The sequence below is a fragment of the Alosa sapidissima genome, chromosome 8, assembly GCF_018492685.1.
Source record: "Alosa sapidissima isolate fAloSap1 chromosome 8, fAloSap1.pri, whole genome shotgun sequence".
Lineage (NCBI taxonomy): Eukaryota > Metazoa > Chordata > Actinopteri > Clupeiformes > Clupeidae > Alosa > Alosa sapidissima.
The window spans coordinates 33,448,198-33,455,697 of NC_055964.1; positions in this window are offsets into that span (position 1 = coordinate 33,448,198).

The following is a 7,500-nucleotide window of genomic DNA, read 5'->3' on the forward strand; positions in this document are numbered from 1 at the left end:
CTCTCCCCCACACAACCACCACCTGCTCTCCCCCACACAACCTCCACCTGCTCTCCTCCACACAACCTCCACCTGCTCTCCTCCACACAACCTCCACCTGCTCTCCCCCACACAACCTCCACACAACCTCCACCTGCTCTCCTCCACACAACCTCCACCTGCTCTCCCCCACACAACCTCCACCTGCTCTCCTCCACACAACCTCCACACAACCTCCACCTGCTCTCCCCCACACAACCTCCACCTGCTCTCCTCCACACAACCTCCACCTGCTCTCCTCCACACAACCACCACCTGCTCTCCTCCACACAACCTCCACACAACCTCCACCTGCTCTCCTCCACACAACCTCCACCTGCTCTCCTCCACACAACCACCACCTGCTCTCCTCCACACAACCTCCACACAAGCTCCACCTGCTCTCCTCCACACAACCTCCACCTGCTCTCCTCCACACAACCTCCACCTGCTCTCCTCCACACAACCACCACCTGCTCTCCTCCACACAACCTCCACCTGCTCTCCTCCACACAACCTCCACACAACCTCCACCTGCTCTCCCCCACACAACCTCCACCTGCTCTCCTCCACACAACCACCACCTGCTCTCCCCCACACAACCTCCACCTGCTCTCCCCCACACAACCTCCACACAACCTCCACCTGCTCTCCCCCACACAACCTCCACCTGTCCGATTGTGACCTAAGTGTTACCTCACCTGTGCCCTCATGCATACTGCCGCCGGGAGCGTACCTATGTTCCCCGGGGTTCTATGTTCCCCGCTTTGGATGGGACCGGGGGAACATACAGTAGAACCAGGCTTGGAATTTCACCATTTTAGGGGCAAGGCCACTTGGTCTTCAGTTGGGCATATTTGGTGGGGGGCACAAAGGCCACATGTCAGGGCACCAAGGCCAAAGTTAGCTATACAGTAGGCTATAAAAATGATCAAAGTTGTATTTAGCCTATTTACCTGCATCACTGTATGAAACATTACAAAAACATGAAACATGACATATTACATAGAACGGTAAATAATCTGACCATCTAATATTTACAGATATCTAGGCTATATTTAACATTTATTTTATATTTGGCCTGTTATGAAATCATGTATTGAACAATTTAAGCACAGCTCAGCTTTAAGAAACTCAAGTAGCCTAGATGCATGCTTAGCATTTTGTTTAACATTTATTTTGTATTTGGCCTGTTATGAAATCATGCAGAAAAATTTAAACACATTGTGAAACTTAAAGTCCAAATTTGGAGACATGCATGTCAAAATTTGCTGCAAATTCAAAACCGGATTACTCTGGAACGGCTAACTGTACAGGTGCTTTACACCTTTGTGTTCGGTAAGGTTTGCTGTTTATTTTGATATACTGTATGGTATGTTGTGTGTTCAACGAAGGGTTCGGGAAGTATTCCACCGAGATGAATGGGTAATAAAATACGCTATTAGTTGGACGCAAACTAGAATATTGAAAGGAGGCACCAAGGCCACAGTGGCCTGTAAACCTCTGATTTTCAAAGGGGCATCACAGCCAACTCAAGGGGCAACGACGGCCATGGCCGCCGTGAAATTCCTACCCTGAGTAGGACCCTTTTTTAAAACCCTAACCATAACCCTAACCCTAACCCCAAGCGGGGAACATAGGGATGACCCCCATGCATACTGCCTTACAGTAAGCAAAGCTGGAGACAGCTCATTCACAGGGCTGCTGAAGCTGATTATTTCCCTGCTGCTCCAGTGTTGAGCCAAATCAATTTATCCTGAAGACAGCATGCTGCTTTAAAGACAACAAGCATGACAATCAAGCATGACAAAAGGATTTGATATAAATTACATTCTGTGGCTTAACAGTTAATGCTGGGTGGATATTTCTACTCTTACCAATCAAAACAAAGTCTTGTTTACTGACTCCTCATCAGAATCTCACTTCTCTGTCTGCTCTGTTTCCCATGTCAGGTAGATTTCATGCTTGTCAGGACACAAGCTGAAGTTAACGAGGTGGAAATTAGCACGTCTTTGCTAAGGCTGTAGGCTGTGGTAGTGTAGTGGCTAAGGAGCTGGGCTAACATGCAGTAGGCTGTGGTAGTGTAGTGGCTAAAGAGCTGGGCTAGCATGCAGTAGGCTGTGGTAGTGTAGTGGCTAAGTAGCTGGGCTAGCATGCAGTAGGCTGAAAAGGTGTGGGTTCAATTCCTGGCTCCTACCGGAGCAAGGCACTTAACCCCGAGTTGCTCCGGGGCACTGGCCCTTGTAATATAATTGACAAGTAAGTTGCTTTGGATAAAAGTGTGCTAAATGAATTAAAGGTATACTATGGTGGCAGTCGTGGCATACTGGTTAGCGCTTCGGACTTGGAACCGGAGGGTTGCCGGTTCGAACCCCGACCAGTAGGCGTGGCTGAAGTGCCCTTGAGCAAGGCACCTAACCCCCCACTGCTCCCCGAGTGCCGCTGTTGTTGCAGGCAGCTCACTGCGCCGGCATTAGTGTGTGCTTCACCTCACTGTGTGTTTCACTAATTCACGGATTGGGATAAATGCAGAGACCAAATTTCCCTCACGGGATCAAAAGAGTATATATACTTATACTTATACTATGTAGGTTCAGGTATTTCTGGCGACTGTTACGTTCCCCCTAAATCAAATCAAATGTTTATTTGTCACATACATTATACAGGTAGCCTTTAAATGCAGTGAAATGCTTGTTCCACTGACTCCAAGACTGTGCAGGATATATATATATATATAAAAAGAGAGAAGAATAAAGAAAGTGCAAAGTGTTTAAATGCAAAGTGTTTAGGCTATGCTGGATGCTGGTGCTCCAGCTACAATCCTCATTTAGAATCCTGATAGCCTGGACTTCAGGCAGCGGTAACGTTTACCAGACCGTAGGATAGAGAAGAGGCAGCTGTTCGGGTGACTGGGATCCCTGATCCTTTTTTTTTGTTCTCGACTGACATCTCCTTTTGTAAATAGTAATCCTGTAGGTTGGGTAGGGCACTTCTGGTGGTACGTTCAGCTGATCTCACTACTCTCTTCAGAGTTATTTCCATACCAAGCTGTTATACTCCCAGTGATAACACTTTTAATGGTGGTTCTGTAAAAGTTCTTCAGTAGTTGAGTTGAGGTAGCTTGAAGTACTTGAGGTGTCTGAGGTGGAAAAGACGCTGATGACCCTTTTTCACCAGTGAATTAATGTGCTTGGTCCAAGTCAGGTCTTCAGTAATATGGACTCCAAAATATTTAAAACTCTCTACCCTTTCCACTTGAGAGTCATTGATCATAAGTGGTTGATAAATCTTATGCTGATCACGCCTGAAATCTATAAACATCTCCTTGGTCTTCGTAACATTCAGGAGGAGGTTGTTTTCCTGGCACCAGTTAGATAACATGTCTACTTCACTCAAGTAAACCTGCTCATTGTTCTTTGAACTACTGCTGTGTCATCAGCAAACTTGACAATGATGTTGGAATCATGTACTGCTGCACAATCATATGTGTAGAGGGAATACAACAATGGACTTCGAACACATCCCTGTGGCGCTCCTGTATTGAGAGTAAGGGATGAAGAGATGTGACCACCCACCCGCACGGCCTGGGGTCTACCAGTCAGGAAGTTACAAATCCATTTACACAGAGATGAATTCAGTCCAAGATCTTCCAACTTAGTGTGTAATAATACAGGTTTGATTGTATTAAATGCTGAGCTAAAATCTATAAACAGCATTCTCACATAGTTAGTTACCTGCCCTGTTATCAAGGTGGGCTAATGCAGTATGCAGTATACAATTGATGGCATCATCAGTAGATCTATTAGTCCAATATGCAAACTGCAAGGGATCTAGATTTAGGGGCAATGATGAGCAGATGTAATTTTTGACCAACCTCTCAAAGCACTTCATGGCTATAGACGTCAGAGCAACTGGACGGTAGTCATTCAGGCCAGCAGTATGTGAGTTCTTTGGCACAGGAACAATTGTTGATCTTTTAAAACATGTTGGTACAGTTGACTGAGCCAAAGAGAGGTTGAATATTTCGGTGAATACAGGAGCAAGTTGATCTGCGCAGGTTTTGAATACTCGTCCAGGAATGCCATCTGGACCTGTCGCTTTTCTGGTGTTCACACTCCTAAATGCTCTCCGCACGCCACGCTCTGAGAGCGTCATGAACGCAGTCTCCACTGGGCCTGGCAGGACTGACGCGCCTGGGTGATGTCCTCCGCGTTTTGGTCAAATCGCGTGTAGAATGTGTTGAGCTCATCTGCCAGCGAGGGGTCAGCGTTCACAATGGTGGAAGTTGGTGATTTGTAGTCCGACATCGCCCATAGCCCTTGCCACATACACCTGGAATCTGACTGTTCAAACTGGGACCGGATCTTTTCCCCATACCGTCTCTTGGCTTCTTTCACCATTCTCTGTAGATTGTATGCGACAGCTTTATATTCCTCCATGTTTCCAGATAGAAGTCCTGAGTTATAAGCAGCAGTTCGTTCATTCAGAGCTTCGTGGATAGAGTGGTTTACCCATGGCTTTTGGTTTGGGTATGTCTTCATGATGGCTTTGGGAACAGTGTCATCCACAAACTTCCCTATGAACCCTACTACTACTTCTGTAAACTCATTGATGTTCTCTTCAGATCTGAACACATCCCAGTCCACAATGCTCAGCGCATCTTGGAGCATGTTCTCAGACTCCTGACCAGAGCGTCACCTCATGCATGGCTGGAGGCTCGCATTTCAGTTTTTGCTGGTAGCTGGGCATAAGGAATATTGCAGCATGATCTGACTTGCCGAAAGGAGGAAGAGACTTGGCTTTGTATCCATCTTTGAACAAGGTGTATCAGTGATCCAGTGTCCTCTCCCCTCTGCTGTTATATTTGACGTGCTGATAAAAATCCGGCATGACCTTTTTGAGACGGGCCTTTTTGAAGTCACCAGCCACCATCACAGCTGCATCCAGGTTGTCATTCTGTTGCTTTCTGAGAGTCCCGGCAGGGCTCGAATTACGTGGAAGCCAGAGGGAGCCGAGCTCCCATAGAGTGAGGAGGAAGGTGTCTGGCATTGCAATTTAATCTTAAACAACCACTCATTATCCATCCCTGTGCGATCTCTTACCATTAAAGACGTTAAATTAAAATATAGGCTACTACGGGACGTAGACCTACCCTATGCTCTTGAACGCAGCATGACACTTCACCACCACACCACTAGACTATATGAGCAAACCGTATACGATCGTTTTGACAGCACTCGCAAATCTGAAGAAGTCACCCTGCTTTGATGCAAGTGTTTTGTCTATTTACATAGGCGTTCATTGGGCTAGCCTATGTGGTTTGATATGTGCTGAAAAGTCCTGTTTGCTGTTGAACTTCACCGCTTCACCTCTTCTATGTTGATTGACAAAGCCATAAATTATGGCCCATAATGCAGCCTACAATGATTGTGTTGTCTGATGATCTGTAGCTATCCTCTGCCATTCAGAGCTCCGGAAAGTTCCCAGATATTTTGAAACAACTGTTAGCAATCTCTGATGTCGGAATATTCAATGGCTACCCGACAACATCTCAGTGCAAACTCCAAAATTGTTCGTCTATTAATTTTCCACGGTTCAACAATACTAGAACATAGTTTGGCTGCAATGGCTTATAATTTCTGCCAGTTAGTGCTTTTTCCCTGTGTATAAGTTATACTACATGCATTATTGTGTTTGACACTGAGGATAGCCTATCTGAGACGGTGGTCTGGTTCAAATGAGTTACGTTGTGAAATTGAGAATGGCACAGACTAAATTGTTTAGTCTCTTTCTTTGTATTGTGAAATTGAAATGAAATATGGACTATTTCAATCAATAATATGATGAAATTAATTAAAAGCAACCAATTTCTATGAAAAATCTGTCTGTTGTGTGCGTGGCACCATTGAGAGCATCCTCTCCAGCTGTATCGCTGTGTGGGGCGGAAGCTGCACTGAATACAACAGGAAAGCCCTGCAGCGCATAGTGAACACAGCTGGAAGGATTATTGGTGCTTCACTCCCCTCCCTGAAGGACATTTACACCACCCACCTCACCCGCAAGGCGACCAAAATTGTGAGTGATGCAAGTCACCCCGCTCACAATCTGTTTGATCTACTGCCCTCTGGGAAGAGGTACAGAAGCCTGCGCTCCCGCACTACCAGACTCACCAACAGCTTCATACACCAAGCTGTAAGGATGCTGAACTCTCTCCCTCCTCTCCCCCCTCCACCCTCAGCTACATAACATCCTGGACATTGGGCCCACAATGGCCGCCTGCACTACTCCACTTGCACACTTGTACACTTTACAACTTGGTGTTGTTGTCCTGAAAACACAACACTTCTGCTGCACTTACATAACTTGCACCACTATGCCACTTTCTTTATTACTTAGGTCAAACAGAACTACCCAAGCCTTTTATTGGCCTGACTTTGCACTAGTATTTTATTGACTGTCTATGCACAATTTCAACCAAATTTTGCTGCTCTTATTTTTTCATTATTATATGTGCCCTCTTATTTACTTATTTACTTACTTTTTTGTTTACTTGAATGTTATGTTTGTCTGTGGACTTAAATTGGAAAAATATGTCTTGTCTTCACCGTGGGATAGTGAGAAACGTAATTTCGATCTCTTTGTATGTCTGGAACATGTGAAGAAATTGACAATAAAGCTGACTTTGACTTTGACTTTGACTTTGTGTGTCAAGGTAAAGCCTAGGCCTACCGTGCGCATATATTGTACGCCTAGGCTATTTCATCGCCTTGTTAGGCTATGCACAGGGTGTGCCAACTTTTTATGAGATAGAGAGACCCCCTTAAAGACAAAAAGATAATTCGAGCCCTGAGTCCCAGACAACTCCTTCAGTGCTGTATCAGTGTCCGCTGGAGGTGTTATATAGATAGATAGAGATAGATAGATAGATAGATACTTTATTGATCCCCAGGGTGCTGGTGACGATGACTGATGTGAACTCTTGGGGAAGGTAAAATGGCCTGCATTTCCAGTGATGAGCTTCAAATCAGGTGAGCAGTGTTTTGCTAGTACCTTGACATACCTAGAGTCGCGATAAATTTATATTTTACTCTACTGTTGTAAATAGCCTACTTCTTGTGGCTTTTCCCCCCTATACACAATGAAAATGCTTTTGTTGTCAAGGTGAAGGATTAACAACAGCAACAAATCTCCAAAGAGCTATATCTACTGACAAGGTAATGTTTCACGATTTTCGCGAGATGTCTTCGGGCCGCTTTTCTTGAAGGTGCATGGTTGGTTCTCTCGTTAGCGACTCGCTACAGCTGTGCTGTATGGCTATGCTAGGTGAACAATTCCGCTATTACTGTACACGTTTGTTTACCATCAAATTGGCTTTGTGAAGATTATATTAAGGTGAGAATCTACAGCGTTACACTCAGGGGGCATGTCTGTGTGCTCCCATGTACTTGCCCCAGAGGGTAGTGTTGTAGCTGCTGGCTGTAG